This window comes from Onychomys torridus, chromosome 2 (assembly GCF_903995425.1).
Source record: "Onychomys torridus chromosome 2, mOncTor1.1, whole genome shotgun sequence".
In the NCBI taxonomy this organism is placed as follows: Eukaryota; Metazoa; Chordata; class Mammalia; order Rodentia; family Cricetidae; genus Onychomys; species Onychomys torridus.
Window position 1 is genome coordinate 87330650 of NC_050444.1, and position 18148 is coordinate 87348797.

Genomic DNA, 18148 nt, shown 5'->3' on the forward strand with positions numbered 1-18148 from the left:
AAAACATTAATTAAATTTCAAGCCTTTTAAAGAATATCTATAGCAGAAGTTACAATGAAAGTCATGGTGTTGAAATTCAGACCCTTTACATGATGAAGAGAAATGAAATTAGCAAATGCTTAGTTAAAAATACAATGATAGTTATAATATCTATTGGATCCTTGCTTGTACATGAGAAAATCAGCTAAGATGTTTCCACATAATCCCTTGTTCAATCACCATGCAACACACAGGAAGCCTGCATGCCATTTAACTGAAGCAGGGAAAGTTTTCATATTGAAAGTTGTATGATACAGTAGTTTTGGACTATGTGTATTTTGACTTGAGATTCAAATTTCCACACATATTCAAGGAATAATTAAGTGTAATAACCAAGAAATAATAGAGGATTAATAAGCATACCTATTCTTGTGGTGCCTATTTAAGACTATAATATGCAATGGTCAATATGTGTGCCTTGCTTTTCTCATCATCAAAATTATGAAAAAAAATAATTGATAGAAAATTATTTTTACAAGGCACAGTCTAAGTATACTAAGTCACAAATGAAGGCCAAATTTTCATATATGATATTCCAATTGTATTGAATGAGTCTATCTCAAAGAGACATACTCTCATTTTGAATCTTGGCATTCTGTGTACACAATTATAAAGTTACCTCCAGAATATTCATTATATCAGCATATCTTGGCATGAAATTGCACTTAGTTTTCTTTTTCCAGCTTAAAAACGTAAGTGTATTCTACTCTAGTTGGGGCACATTATTTTCTGTTGCCGAAGTCAATTAACCATTAGAGGGAAAGCTCAGGTAATACATATTAAACACTTAGTAAGTTTCGAACACTTGAAAGACATTAACCACTTTCATCCCATTACAACCCAGAAAGAAAGGTAATAATCTTCTGTGTTTGTCAGTAAAGGTAATACAATTCTAAGGCTAAATAACTTGTCCAAGATCATATACCCAGGGAATACCAGTATAATGCTCAAAATATCAAAGTCCATCCTTGCTGTGGAACAATCTTTGTACATTTTAAGTATATATTACTCTCATTGTCTAATAAAGAGCTGATTGGCCTATAGCTGGGCAGGAAGAGATTGGGTGGGACAACCAGAAGAAGAGGATGTTGTGAAGAAGAAGGGAGGAATCTAAGAGTCACAAGAGATGCAGCAGAAGCAGGAGATGAACCATGCTGTGCTGAAAGAAGGTACCACCAAATGGCAGGGGACAGATAAAAAATGTGGGTTAATTTAAGTTATAAGAACTAGATTAAAACAAGCCTAAGCTACTGGCTGAACTTTCATAATTAATAAGAAAGTTCTGCATGGTCAACTGGGAGTCAGCAAGAGGAACAGAAAAATCTGCCTACAAATGTTGCCCAATGTCTAGCCACATATATCCACATAAGACCCAAGAAAACTTTAAAAAAGGACTCTAAACACACAAAAATAGAGCCACACACAGCTTCCTAGTCTCATGTCTTTCATGCAGGCTGCAGTACAGAGACACGTCCTGGGAGCTGCTTTCATGCTTGAATCACCAGTGCACCATAAACAAAGTCACATGGTGGCAGGTTTAAGGTTTTGCTCATGCAGACCAAAAAGGTTACAGATATTTAGTAAAGCAGGTTCAGAGGGGAAAAAAAAAAAAAAAAAAAAAAAAAAACCTTTAGACGGGTTACAATGTGTTTAACAATATATTTAGGCTTAAGAAAAAATCTTGGGTATAGACAACCATAAAAACATAGTTTAAAAATAATAAAGTCTTGGAAGACAGAGTAAAGTAATAAAAAATAAGCTACCTAAGAATGAAAAATATACAGAAAGTCTGGATCCTATATTGTATCTTGTTAACTTGGAATTTTTAAATGCTAATGTACAAAACCAGTAGGTACTGAGAGACATTGGATTATTGAAACTACTAAAATAAACCAACTTGTATATATTAAAATATCTTAACTTATAAAATGGAAGTTGGACAATATGTTGCATTGGGGGAGAGGATATGCTTTTGTTTCCACAGGAAATTAAAGGCTGTGGATTTCTTCCAGATTAATAGAGATCAGATTTGGCCCATGGAGACCACCTAAGTATCTTGGCTCAGACAGGGGATTGGGCGGGGGGGTGGAGAACCAATAAAGACTACAGAACAGGTGACATGTAAGCTGATCCCTTGACATGGGAACAGCTTTGAGATTAGATGAGACATGATCAATCTTGCTGGCAACAGAGTCTTCACAATGTTATTACATGCCACCTTTTCTTATGGCATGGATAGAGATTTATATTACAGTTTAATTATACAGTCCAAACAGACATAAAATTGACAGATGCCTTTTACCTGCTCAAACATACAAAAAAAAATCTTTAACTGACTTGCACCCATCACACATTCAATACCTGTATCAGTGCAGATAATGTATGTTATTTTTGAAAGTTTATGTTTTTCAGGGCAAGAGAATCATACACAAATGAAAATGGATGGCACAGGTGATCTAGTCTCTCAAAATGCCTTTGTTGCAATATCCTCATTGTTCTGCATGCATAGTTCTGCAAGACTGCTGCCTGCTGAGATACTTCAGCCTCACAGACTACTCCAGTCAGAAATTTAGAAAAGCCTTGCATTTTACCATTGGATTTAGACTGAACAACAAAAAAGACAGATAACTCTACCAGAACTTGACCATTATCTGAATTTTCATAGGGTCCCCTAAAGATGCCAGTACCTACACACAGAGAGACAACAGGAAGCAGTCTAGAAAACAGGACAGCCATATTCCCAAGAGATGGGGTGGGTAACTTTCAGTCATTTGATAGGTTATAGATCTTTTTCATCATTAGAGGAGTTGTTTAAAAGTTCTTACTGGTCATGGTCAAGAAAAAAGGTAAACAAAGGATCACTTTTTGAAAGAAAAAATGGGTATATAGTGTAGAAATCTTGAAATAAAAGTGTGAATTTTTGAGTCTACTTGTAAACAACCACTAGTCTGCTGTGGGATGTTCAATATGCTCTGAATGTGTTTCTCTGATTGGTTAATAAATAAAGTGCTGATTGGCCAGTAGCCAGGCAGGAAGTATAGGCAGGACAAAGAGAGAGAAGTCTGGGAAGTAGAAAGCTGAATGAGAGAGACACACTGCCATGAAGAGAGGATGTAAAGTACCAGTAAGCCATGAGCCATGTGGCAAGGTATAGATTAATAGAAATGGGTTAATTTAAGATATAAGAACTAGATAGCAAGAAGCCTGAGCAACACGGCCATACAGTTTGTAAGTAATATAAGTCTCTGTGTGTTTGCTTGAGTCCAAGCAGCTGCAGGACCGGCAGGTGAGAGGTATTTGTCCTGACTGTGGGCCAGGCAGGACCAGGAACACTTCAGTTACACTAGCCTGAATTATTTTATGTTAGTATGGATTTTTATATATCAATACAAATTTAAAGTTACTTTTTAATACTGTATATATGTTTCTGTTCTTGTTTAAGGTATTATACCTGTATAGCTCATTTTAAAAAACACATTATGTAAAGCTTTATTCTTTAAAAGCTGTTTATGATAATAGACACAGGTTAATAGTCATCTATAATTATCAAACTTGTCATGTTAGGTATATTTTCAAAGTCATACAGAGATATATTTTAGCTAGATAGGTGATTTTCAAACACTTCAAAGACCTATAGAATATGGCATTTATAATTAATAATAAGTCTCCATGTCATGATTTGGGAACTGGCTGGTGGGAAAGAAAAGTCTACCTACACATCCTCACTCATAATACTGCCAGCTTCCTCCCAAAAGTGAGCCCAAAGCACAGTAAAACCCTGTAGTGTATTCAAGACCATACCATGAGTCCATGTTGAGTTTAGGTTGAAAGCTAAATTTGAGTCCTCATGGATTGGGGACTCTGCACTATTGATATTTCTTTTCATAAGTGTCTTTGATGAGTTTTAATTAAATGAAGGTATCCTAAACACATTTCTTTTTGAAATACAAATACCATAGGAGAGTGTCAATAACACATTTTTTTCAACATCATTTCTGAAACATAATTTGTTGACCCACCACTGGGAACATATGATTCAGGGAACAATGCGTATGATATTCAGTGTATGGATCTCTGGGGAACTAATTTATGTAGGGGTTGGGAAATGCCTAGAAGGTCTGCAAATAAATCAGGGCACATTCATGTATTTAGAATCCTAGTTAGAGAAGCTAACAAGCCCCCCTCTGTGCTCCTTTCCTTTCTGCTCTTTCACAAAAAGATATGATATACTGATCAGTTCCTGAGTAGCCAAGAAGTGAAGAAGGAGAGGAACAAGTTCCCCTTCCAGCCAGCACAATTTTGTGTTTTGCATTGGCTATGTTCTTTCCTAAAGTAACTTCTTCTCTCTTTCTCATCTCACACATGTCTAAGTTCCATAAATTTCCTACCATATACACTCCTTATAATTCTTGAAACCTATTTTCCATACCAGACCAGTAGCCAGAATAACACTGGAAATACCAAGTTATATATTTTTTTTAATCTCTTGGCTAAAAACATCTCCGTTTATCTTTGTGCTCAGGATAAACTCTGCTTTCATTTGGTCCTTTGTGCTCTGAATATTTCAATATTCTTATGTTTCTACTATACACTTCTTTCCAAAAGTTGTCCTTGTTTTATCACGCCTGAGACTAGAATGAGATTAGAGAGGCACTTGTCTTGGGAGCACAATGGAAGGGGATGCCAAAACATTCAGTAATCAAGACAAATAGCATACTAATTTAATACTTTAAAAGAACACAATCAATTCAAGTAAGCCCATGATGAGTAAAACATCAAAAGTTTATATAAAATTTTCTGTGCCAAGTCATATTGGAGCCTGAGGCAAAAGAAAAAATCAGTAATACTGATTCTGTTTTTATTTAAACTTCTAATATTTTATTCATCATGGATTTTTGGCATTGATTTTGAATTTTAAAATATTAGCATTAAATATCAGCCCCAGTCCTGACTGTTATATCCATGATATGAAAGTATCAGATTACTAACAACATAGAGGCATGTAGAAAAAGGAAACATTAAAAATCAAAAATTCTTCTGGTTCATGGGAGAGAGAGAGAGACTTACAATTTGGAAGATGATATATATGGTATTGTGGTGCATTCCAGAAAGCCTTGGAGATGAGAAGATAATGCAAGATGATCAGGAGTCGGAGATGAGTCTAGATGACATAGAGAGTTTGAGGCAACATTAAGCAACATAGCAAAGTTTTATATCATAAAGGCTATTTAATAAATAGCAGAGAGATAGATGGTAGCTGCATAATAGATAAATAATGATGTATAGTCAGATGATAGAGATATATGGTGAAGAACAGATGGTATATACAAAGAGATATATAAGTGGTAGATAAATGATAGGTAGGTAGGTAGGTAGATAGATAGATAACATATATATATATGTGTGTGTGTGTGTGTGTGTGTGTGTGTGTGTGTGTGTGTGTGTGTGTGTATGTGTGTGTATATATATATATACACAAATATAGTAGATAGGCATAGATTATAGATAAATAAAGCAAGAAAGAAAGACAGGGAGAGAAAGAAAAAGAGAGAAAGAAAGAAAGAAAGATAGAAAGAGAAAGAAAGAAAGATAGATAGAAAGAGAAAGAAAGAAGAGAGAAGGAAGGAAGGAAGAAAGGAATAAAGAAAGGGAGGAAGGAAGGAAGGAAGAAAGGGAGGGAGGGAGGGAGGGAGGAAGGGAGGAAGGAAGGAAGGAAGGAAGGCTGGCTGATTTGAATGATGTTGATGGGGGAATTTAGGCTGTCACATAGGTCTAGAAATGTACCAGGCCTATTCTTTCTACCATTTCATGCCAAAATTACAAGAGCCTGGTATATATATATATATAACCTTTATGATGAGGATTAATTATTAAATGTAAACAGGAACCAGTGGTGAATTGGGACTAAGTTTTTCTGAATCTCTGTGTAAGCAATTTATTTATACATTCATTTACTCATTAAATCATTAAGTAATGAGCATCCAAATAAAGAATTTCTTGGAAAATAAATGATATTCTGTTCATTTTTATTTTAGATAAGTAGGGGATGCAAAAGTGGATGGGAAAAATCTTACTAGATTACACACCTGGATAACACATAGGATGTACTTATCCTACAAACTTGATGTTATTGTTGATTAGAAATCTAGTTTACTAGACATCCTGTTCCTATACTTCTTGAATATAACCCCAGATCTAACCATGAGAATTTCATACATGAGTATTGTATTTACATTATTTCACCCATCCCTTTCTCCCTTCAATTTCTCCCATGTTCACTGCACTCCTTCTCAATTTAATGACATTTTCTTTTATTATTTTACACACACACACACACACACACACACACACACACACACACACTACCTACTGAGCTCATTTGTACATATGTTTAGGGCTGGCTAACTTGAACTAGATAACATGGGGCTTCTTTCTGAAGAAAGCTGATTCTGTTTCTCTTAGGAGACACTGATTGCCTGTAGTTCTTTGTCCAGGGTTGAAAAACTTTCCATATCCACTTTCACATGTTGATTATTATTCTCATCATGTAGATTCTGCTTAGGTAGCCATATTGTGGAGATTTGATGGCTTCTCTGCCATGTCTAGAAACAGGAATCCTTTTCCTCTTTCTCTTTTGATTTTTCTTCCACAATGTTCCTTGAGCCTCAGATTTATGTGTTTTGTTGTATATTGTAGGTGTATCATCTCTGGTTGAGCTCCCAAAATGCCCCCCACATCACTAAGTCATAAGGATAAAGTGAATGTGCACTGTATCCAAACATTCTGGAACAGTGTGAGTGAGAAAGGCATTGACAGACTACACCACATGAGAGGTTCTAAATTGGATATTGTGATGATTTCTTTCTCTTACATTTACTTTACTTTCATGATTTTTTTTGAGGTCAGAAGAAATACTGGATCCCCTGGAAATGCAGTTACAGAAGGTGGTAAACCACCATGTGTGTGCTGGGAACTAAACTCAGGTCTTCTGCTAGAGCAGTAAGTGATCTTAACCACAAAGCTACTTCTCCAGCCACAAGTATATTGTGATGATAACTTAAGTAGGAAAGTTCAGCGACTAGTATTGGGACACAAAGTGATCCAAGATTTCTTGGGAGAGAAAAATTTTAAATGAGACGTTAGGTAGGGTTTTATTAGATAAGTAAAAAGAAACTACTTCATAAAAAGGATAGGTATATGGCAACCAACTGTTAGGAAGAATTGGGTCTGTAGAAGGAGAGAGGAGAAAGGTGATCACTGGACTTTAATTAGGGTAGTATTTGGAGGATGAAAATGGGAAAGAAGCAAAGGAGGTGGAAAGGTGCCAAGACATAGAGACTTGAAGTTCATTTTTAGAATGAGAGGCTTCAATCTGAACAGAGAAACAATGTCATTTGAATGTCTTAAACTAGGAGCTGGGATGACCAGATACAAGTTCTTTAAAGCTTCTCTGGTTCTTAACATAGGTTATAAGAATCAGAAGTAGGGCTGGGGATTTAGCTCAATGGTAGAGTGCTTGCCTAGCAAGCGCAAGGTCCTGGGTTCGGTCCTCAGCTCAAAAAAAAAAAAAAAATCAGAAGTAACCAATAAATATTTTAGGTGCCTCTGTAGGTGAGATCAGTAGTAGCCTAGGGCAGAGTACAGTATTAGGACATCTGAAACTAGTGTTGTCTCCATTGCCTCAGACTGTCAGGAGAGAGATGACACTAATGGTCATGAAAATAGAAAAGAAAGACTAGATGTAGTAGATATGATGAAAGTAAAATTGACAAGGCTGGTTCAATAAGTGTCTCTTGATTGATTGAGTAGAAATTAATGGTGGATTCCTTCTGTAGCAAGTAAATAAAGCATACACATTATGCAACTGTTTAAGGATTGCTCCTTTATGTTCTCTTAGCTCTTTTAATGTCAAGTGTCTCCTCTTCTGATTGTGTACATGTAACATGACATGCAATTAATCCTACTGGTAGAGAGATGTGTAATTAAGCATATATACAGGGTGACTCATAATTAAGCACACATTTATTGTGATTGTGCATTCATGAATGCTTCCTGTTTGTACAATTATGCATGTGTCAGGTGACATGAAATCATAGCTTGTCTGTGAACAGGTTAAAGTCTCAACTCCTATCTGGACTTGTTAATTGGTATTAACCTATTTCTTTCCAAAAAAGCATCTTTTGTACTTGAACCTGCTCTACTATGAGAGATGGGTTTAAGAAAAATCCATAGATACTAAAAAATACTCTAATTTCCATACAGTATTCTTATAATTGCTTTATGTTCATCAGCCAGAAGATGATATTGGAGTGATTTCCACACAACACATTATGTTTAATGAAATGTTCCTATATAGATCAACATTATGTCATAGATTCTCTAGTAGTCCTTCCTGAGAAGCGGTGTGAACATGAAGGAGGATATACCATCATTGGTAATGTTGAGACAGATCTTAAACCAATCTATAGACCAATGAACTCCAACTTGTCTATGTAAATTAGATTTAGAGCTTAGACTGCACTAAGGTCAAGTCCTATAACACCATTTGTTACCTTCACTGCACAAATTACTTACTGCCTTTAAACCACTGTTTCCTAACTTGGAAAATAAGAAAGAAAGAAAAAACAGTGTCTTTTCAGAGATCCAATGAGATGGCATCAAAAGGCTTGACATGAAATAAAAATCATTTGTTAATTATGTTCACTTCTGTAAATTATCTCTTTCAGTCTTTACTACAATTGCCCACCACAGACGCCATTATTTTATAGTGCATATATAGATTCCGAGTGTCAGAAAAGTGAAAAGTGTCACACAATTTGTGGGCATAAAACAATGAGTTCTTTTTAAAAACATTTTTATTTTATAATTAATTTAATTTAACATATCAGCCACAGATTCCTCTGTCTTCCCTCCTCCCACCCACCCCTTGCCTTCAACCCCAATGCACCCCCCATTCCCACCTCCTCCAGGGCAAGGTCTCCCCTTGGGAGTCTGCCTAGCCTGGTAGATTCAGTTGAGGCAGTACAGTTCTAATTTTTAAAATATTTTGAGATTAATAAAATTATACCCCCTTCCTTTTCCTTCCTCAAACCTTTCCATGTAGCTCTCTATTGCTCTCTTTCAAGTTTATGGCCTCTTTTTCTTTAGTTGTTAAGAATAATCTATATATACATAAATATAACTTGCTTAACACATGTAGTGTTATTTATATATTTTTAGAGATAACCATTTGGTATTAGATAACTAATTGATGTGGCTTTCCCTAGAGAAGACTTTTGCCCTGTTCTTACCAGAGGCAAAAGAAAATCTATGTATTAGTGACATAGTGATTCCTTGGGCAGACAGTTTGACAGTGGAAAGGAATAATATCCTATTACTGTCTATGACTTAGAGAGTTGTATCAGGATATTATCTAGAGAGGGAATCTACTGTTTAAAGCAAACTTTTAGTGCAGAAACATAAAAAGAGGAGAGTGTTCTAGGATTTTAGATTTGAAAACTGTAAGTGATTAGGGCTGGAACTAAGGGCTGTATTTTTGGTGTCTTTTCACCAGGGTCATTTGGCTTCCCTTTAGAATTAGGCTTCTGCTTCTCATCCATCACCAGGAGTCTGAGTTAAGAAAATGCAAATAAAATTATATTGAGATTCCATCTAAACCTAGTCAGAATGATTATCATTAAATAAATGACACTAGAAATTGGAAAGAATATGTAGAAAATGTAACTCTTATATACCTCGTGGTAATGTGAACTGGTAAAATGACTATGCAAATTAGTGAGAATTTTCCTTCAAAAACCACAAGTAAAGCTATCACGTGACTCAGTTTTACACCACTGCTTTCATACTTCAAGGACTAGAAGCACATATACTTGCACATTCATGTTTGTTGATGGACTATTCACAATAGATGAGAAACGGAACAAGTCTAGATATCTGCTAGAAAAATCTATGAAGAAAATGTGGCCCACATATGCAATAGAATTGTATTCAACAATAAAAAACAAAATCATAACATATCAAAATGTGGTGAATAATGGATATGAGTGCTCATCCCTAAATCCCCAAATGGAACCTCTGTATTACAATACCTCCTCGCCAGGGCTCAGAGGACATTGTGGAATTTAAGTGGGGAAGACTGTAAGAGCCAAGGTCAGAGAAGCTTGCTGTAAAGTAATGTCATCTGAAATAGCAGAGTCATTACACTCATGAACTTATAGTCACTGTGGTTGTCTGAAAAGGAATTTCAGAAGATCATCCAGTCACATTCAAAAATGTAGAGGACATTGCTTCTCTTAGCTGAGGAGACACTAGAAGATAATGACCAACATTGGGGAGAGTTTGTTTTCTTCAGTGATGTGGGCTATGGTACATTGCTCATGCTCCAGTAGATAGTTCTATACCCATTTCTATATGGCCTGAATAATTGGACTCACTGTGCTACAGATTGTAAAAGGGAAGAGAAGAGATTGTGAAGGGTAGTTCAGGAGCATCTGAGGATATGATATAAATTCATTGTATTTATGTATGAAAGTACCAAAGAATAAGTACTTTAAGAAATGTACAGGAAAAAGACAGGACTGGAAAGAAATCATTATGTTAAGCAAATGAGCCAGACCCAGAAAAATATTTTTTCATATATACACAGTATATATGATATCAAAGAGAGCTATGGGAGGTGAAATGAGCTCTAAAAGAATCAGGAGTGGGTGATAATAGGGTAATTGAATACCCATGGTATGAAAAGAGGAAGAGCTAATATGGGGGAAGAAAGCCAGCCACAGAAGTATACAGTAGGTTCAGAGAAGCAGGGGACTGGGAGCAATGAATAAGAGCAAAGTACAATAACCACAACCACAATAATAATAAAAAAGAATATATGTATGAAGACATCACTTACATTCTAGTGTCTTTGGTGTAGGAACTGGGTCTACAGCTACCAAAAAGAGAATTGTAAGCAACAACCCACCCACAAAACTTTTTACCTGTAATCTGTCCTGTCTGCAATATATTCCCGGGCAATGTGGCACAGAACTTGTAGGAGTAACCAACCATTGTCTGATTCATCTTAAAGTACACTCCACAAAATAGAACCCATACACCACACTGCTTGAGTGACCAAGAATCAGAGACTAGATAGCCCAGAGACCTAGTGTATAACCAAACACTACTGATCTTTAAAAAATAAAGGAAACTATCAATAAGATGACTCCTTATGATACTCTGCCATACTGATAGGTGCATGCTTTATTCAGCCATCATCAGAGAAGCTTCCTCCTGCAGCAGGTGGGAACAGATGAAGAGGGGCATATTACACATATATAGCTAAAATCTTTGAACACAAGGCTCTAAATAGGATGTCTCCAAATCCATCTAAGAGTTCAAGAAACCCATTGGAAAAAGAGGCAGAAAGATTGTAAGAACCAGAGGGCCTCTAACACCCACAGAACAGGGCCCCATAATAAGCTGAGTAAGGCTCATATGAACTCACAGAGACTGAAGTAGAAAGCACAGGGCTTACTGGGGGCTTCACCAGGTCTTCTGCATACATATCACACCTTTCAGGTTAGAATTTTTATGAGACTCCTCAGTGTGTGAGTGAGTGTGTCTCTGATTCCTGTGCTTGCTCTTGGGGTCTTTTTCCTTCTTTTGAGTTGCCTTGTCCTTCCTCAATATGATTTTTTTTATTTTATCTTATTATATTTTATTTTGTCATGTTTGGTTTTTATCTCTTAGAATCTTGTTCTTTCTAATGAGAAATAGGGAGGAAGTGAATCTAAAGGGAAGGGAAGATGGGGATGAACTGGAAGGATTAGATAGAAAGAGGAAACTGTAATCAGGATGTACTGTATGAATAAAGAATCTATTTTCAATAAAAGGAAAAAATAAAACTAAATAATATAATGCTAACTAAAAGTAATTTTTTAAAATGGTACAAATGTTCAATAAATACAAAAATAAAACAAAGTGTTTATCTTAGTGGTAGGGACTTGTCTTAGTACTAGTTTTTGAAAGGCATTAATGAGACCGTGTATTCTATCCCAAGCCCTGCTATAATAAACTCCAGAGCCTTGTAGCTCAGTGGGTACTATATATCTATCTCTCTACAGATAGTTATGCTATACTCATTGCATCTTACACATATATCTACATCTATCTATCTATCTATCTATCTATCTATCTATCTATCTATCTACAATCATCATCATCATCATCATCATCATCATCATCATCACCATCTATTGAAGGGAACAATAGAAGCATGGGACCAAAAGAATCTTAAGTAAGAATTCAGAGCCTTTATTCTGTAAGATTGGCATCATATTTCCTCTCTCTGAGATATGTTTATTCAACTGGGGACTTATTAACAGGGACCTGTTAACATCCTACTCATTGCATTACCAAGATGATTAAATGCAAATTTACAGTAATAACCACAGGAACCCAGCATGTGATGAAGGTCCTCCTCCTTTTCTTCCTTCTCTTCTTCCTCCCCTGCCCAATCTTCCACTGCTTGCTCCTCTTCATTCACTCTTCCTTATTTTATTTCTCCTCCTACACTTTCTCTTCTCCATTATCATTTTAAAGAACTTAGCATGTAACACTCTTGCATGGTACCAAGATGGATCATCTAAGTAAATGTATGTGAATCAAAATGACTGAGATATTTTACTGAAAAATGTCCATGGGTATGTTTTTAAGCTGGAAACTCTTCAAGCAATGAAATTCATTTCTCATAGACCAGGAAGGCTTTGGGGCAGAGTGTGGACAAAAGAGGAAAGCTCTCCCCAGGATTACAGCTTTCTGGTTCCCCAGCCATAAACTGTCCCCTTTATCATTGGCTGTGATTCCACTATAAAACCTCCAACACAAGACAAACACTATCTCATATCCTCAGTTATCATGTCAGCATGGAGACACAGGCTGACAGAGTGACAGGAGGCTGTCATAAGCCTGAAATGTTTTCTGTCTGTACCTGTAGTTAGAGTTTTCCTGCCTGGCCCACAGTCAGGACAAATCTCTCTCACCCACTAGGCCCATAGATGCTCAGAACCAACCAAGTAAACACACAGAAACTTAAATTGTTTACAAACTGTATGGCTGTGGCAGGCTTCTTGTTATCTAGTTCTTCTATCTTAAATTAACCCATTTTTATTAATCTATACTTTGCCATGTGGCTTGTGGCTTACCCTTGCCTTACATCTTTCTTGTCATGGCCATGGCTGGTGGTGTCTCTCTCCCCAGGCTTCCACTTCCCACCATTCTCCTCCTCTTTGTCCCGCCTACCCTATCCTTCTTAAATGGCTACTGGCCAATCAGCACTTTATTTATTTTAACCAGTCAGAACAACACATTTGACATACATAACATCAGGTTGATTATAAATTTGATATGTTTCTAAAGAAAAAAAAAGGGCATATGATATAGATATAATAGGATTAAAGGGTAGATTAATGAACTTACTTTTAAAGAACAACAACTTGTTTAAAATGTTTTACATTGGTATAGATTTTAGTCTATTGAAACAAACTTAAAGTTAATTTTATTATACTGTGTATATTTCTACTGTTCAGATATTATGTTTGTACAGCTCATTTATAATTGTAATGGGAGAAAGAGAAAGATATATAAGGCGTGAAGACCAGAAACTAGAGCAATTGGAGTAAAGCATGTAGTTAGTTAAGCATTTGGTTGGTTAAGTGTTCAGGCTTTGGAGCAACACAGTTCAGCTGAGATTCATGTGGATGAGGACTCAGTTTTCCCAGAGTTTGCCAGGGTATTGATTTCTCATTTGGACCCCTTCCTGGGTAAAGGCTCTCTGTTGCTGATTTGCTTGACACAAACCTGGCATCTGGCTGAGACATCTCACATAGAAGAGGGCACCAGCCATTTGCCCGAGACCCCAGCCACTTCCTGAGATTCAGAAAACAACCCCCAGCTCCTGTCTGCCCCAGAACTCCCATCTGGAACAGAGGTGAGTGTCTGGGGTTACAGCCAGAGAGGCAACTGTCTGTGGGTCCCACCAGTGGACACAGACCATCCCAGGAGGAACTGCCCAACTTGGCCCCAGTTTCCAGTCAATAGGTGGGCCCTGCGGGAAGGCTCCCCTTTTCCAAGACTGCAGGCAGACACTGCAGTATCCACACTCTGCCCCCACACCCATCTGCCAGAGACCCCAGACACTTCATGAGAATCAGAGACCAGCCCCCAGATTCCATCCTGCCCTGGAAATCCCATCTGGACCAGAGAACAGAGGAACTCCCATCTGGACAAGAGACTAGAGGAACTGCCATCTAGACAAGACGAGCTCCAATCTGGACAAAATAAGGAGAACCAAGGGACTTCCCGAGAATCAGAGTCCAGCCCCCCAGCTCCTATCCAGCAAGCATTCTCATCTGGACCAGCACTCCCATCTGGCACAGAGCTTCCATCTAGACCAGAGAGAGGCTCCCTAAATCTGTCAGTTCTCTCTGGACCAAGTACACTGATAAGACCAAGAACGAACCCAAGAGGAGATGGGCAGACACCAAGGCAGAAGTACATACACCAAAATAAAGAGCAATACAGTATCACCAGAACCTAGCCCTTCTCCAACAGCTAGACCTGAACATCACGGAATGGAAGAAGAAGAATGAAACAACCCTATAAGTAACATCATGAAGAGGCTAGAGCATTATATAGAAGAAATAAAAAATAAAGTAGAAGAACAGACAAAAAAATATGGGAAGAATGCTATAAAAACTAGAGGAAAGGACAATTAAAGGAGAAGAAAACCATAAGTCCTTGAAAGAAAATCATGAAAAAGCAAGGGAGACAGTCCAAGACCTGAAGAGGGAAATAGAAAAAATGAAGAAGACACTAGCAGAAGGAATGCTGGAAATAGAAAATCTGAGTAAAGAAACAGGAACTTCAGATGGAAGTATAACCAATAGAATGCAAAAGATGGAAGACAGGATCTCTGGTGTTGAAGATACAGTAGAAGAAATAGATTCATCAGTCAAAGAATACACTAAAACCAATAAAGTCATGAACCAAAATATCCAAGAAATTTGGGACACCATGAAAAGACCAAACCTACTAATAATATATTAATATATGGGATACTATGAAAGCAGTGCTAAGAGGGAAATTCATAGCACTGAATGCCCACATAAAAAAGCTGGAGAAATCTCATGCTGATGACTTGACAGCACACCTGAAAGCCCTTGAACAGAAAGAAGCAAAGTCTCCCAGGAGGAACAGACCCCAGGAAATTATCAAATTGAGAGCTGAAATCAATAAAATAGAAATAAAGAGAACAATACAAAGGATTAAGGAAACAAAGAGTTGGTGCTTTGAGAAGATCAACAAGATATACAAGCCCTTATCCAAACTAAACAAAAGACAGAGAGAGCATCCAAATTAATAAAATCAGAAATGAAAAGGGGGAACATAACAACAGACAATGAGGGAATCCAGAGAATCATCATGTCATACTTCTAAAATCTCTACTCCACAACACTGGAAAATCTAAAAGAAATGGATAATTTTCTGGATAGGTACCACATACCTAAGTTAAATCAAGACCAGATAAACCATTTAAATAGTCCAATAACTGCTAAGGAAATAGAATCAGTCATTAAAAGGCTCCCAACCAAAAAAAGCCCTGGACCTGATGGTTTCACTGCAGAATTCTACCAGATCTTCAAAGAAGACTTAAAACCAATACTCTTTAAATTGTTCCACACAATAGAAGCAGAAAGTATATTACCAAACTCCTTCTATGAGGCTACAATTACCCTGATTCCTAAACCAAACAAAGATGCAACAAAGAAAGAGAACTACAGAGCGATCTCCTTTCTGAACACTGATGCAAAAACCCTCAATAAAATTCTGGCAAACAGACTCCAAGAACACATCAAAACAATTATCCACCATGATCAAGTAGGCTTCATCCCAGGGATGCAAGGGTGGTTCAACATATGAAAGTCCGTCAATGTAATACACCATATAAACAAACTCAAAGGAAAAAACCACATGATCATCTCACTAGATGCAGAAAAGGCATTTGACAAAATCCAATACCCATTCATGATAAAGGTCTTGGAGTGATCAGGAATACAAGGAACATACCTAAACATAATAAAGGCAATCTACAGCAAGCCAATAGCCAACATCAAATTAAATGGAGAGAAACTCACAGCAATACCACTAAAATCAGGAACAAGGCAAGGCTGTCCCCTCTCCCCCTACTTATTCAATATAGTACTTGAAGTTCTAGCTAGAGCTATAAGACAACATAAGGAGATTAAGGGGATACAAATTGGAAAGGAAGAAGTCAAGCTTTCCTTATTTGCAGATGAAATGATAGTATACATGAGTGACCCCAAAAATTCAACCAAGGAACTGATACAGCTAATAAAAATCTTCAGCAACTTATCAGGATACAAGATAACTCAAAAAATCAGTAGCCTTCCTATATACAATAGACAAACAGGATGAGAAGGAAATCAGAGATACATCTCCCTTTACTATAGCCACAAATGATATAAAATACCTTGGGGTTACTCTAACTAAGCAAGTGAAGGACCTAAATGACAAGAATTTTAAGTCCCTGAAAAAAGAAATTGAAGAAGATGACAGAAAATGGAAAGATCTCCCATGCTCATGGATAGGCAGGATAAACATAGTAAAAATGGCAATCTTACCAAAAGCAATCTATAGATTCACTGCATTTCTCATCAAATTACCAACACAATTCTTCACAGATCTGGAAATAATAATACTCAACTTCATATGGAAAAACAAAAAACCCAGGATAGCCAAAAGAATCCTGTACAATAAAAAAAAACCTCTGCAGGCATCACAATCCCCAACCTCAATCTCTACTACAGAGTTACCATAATAAAAACAGCTTGGTACTGGCAAAAAAAACTGACATGTGGACCTATGGAAACAAATTGAAGACCCTGATATTAACCCACACACCTTTGAACATATAATTTTTGACAAAGATGCCAAAAATGTACAATGGAAAAAAGAAAGCATCTTCAACAAATGGTGCTGGCATAATGGGATGTCAGTGTGTAGAAGGCTGTAAATAGATCCATATCTGTCACCATGCACAAAACTTAAGTCCAAGTGGATCAAAGACATCAACATTAATCCAGATACCCTGAACCTGATAGAAAAGAAAGTAGGAAGTACTCTCAAACTCATTGGCACCAGAGATCACTTTCTAAATATAACACCAGTAGCACAGTCACTGAGAGAAACAATCAATCAATGGGTCCTGTTGAAACTGAGAAGCTTTTGTAGAGCAAAGGACAAGGTCAACAAGACAAAGCAACAGCCTACAGAATGGGAAAAGGTCTTCACAAATCGCACATCTGACAGAGGGCTGATATCCAGAATATATAAAGAACTTAAGAAATTAGACATCAAAATGCCCAACAGTCCAATTAAGAAATGGGCTATAGAACTAAACAGAAAATTCTCCACAGAGGAAGTTCAAATGGCTGAAAGACATTTAAGGAATTGCTCAACATCCCTAATTATCCAGGAAATGCAAATCAAAACGACTCTGAGATAGCAATTTACACCTGTGAGAGTGGCTATGTTCAAAAACACAGAAGACAGCTTATGCTGGAGAAGATGTGGAGCAAGGGGAACTCTCCTCCACTGCTGGTGGGAATGCAAGCTTGTACAGCCACTTTGGAAATCAATATGGCACTTCCTTAAAAAATTGGGAATCCATCTCCCCCAAGACCCAGCTATAGCACTCTTGGGCATATACCCAAGAAATGCTCAATCATACCACAAGGGCATTTACTCAGCTATGTTCATATCAGCATTTTTTGTAATAGCCAGAACCTGGAAACAACCTAGATGCCCTTCAACTGAAGAATGGATAAAGAAAATATGGTACATATACACAATGGAGTACTACTCAGCAGAGAAAAACAATGACATCATGAGGTTTGCAGGCAAATGGATGGATGTAGAAAAAATCATCCTGAGTGAGGTAACCCAGACTCAGAAGGACAAACATGGTATGTACTCACTCATAGGAGGATACTAGATGTAAAACAAAGATAACTAGAGTGCTACACAACTCCAGGGAGGCTACCTA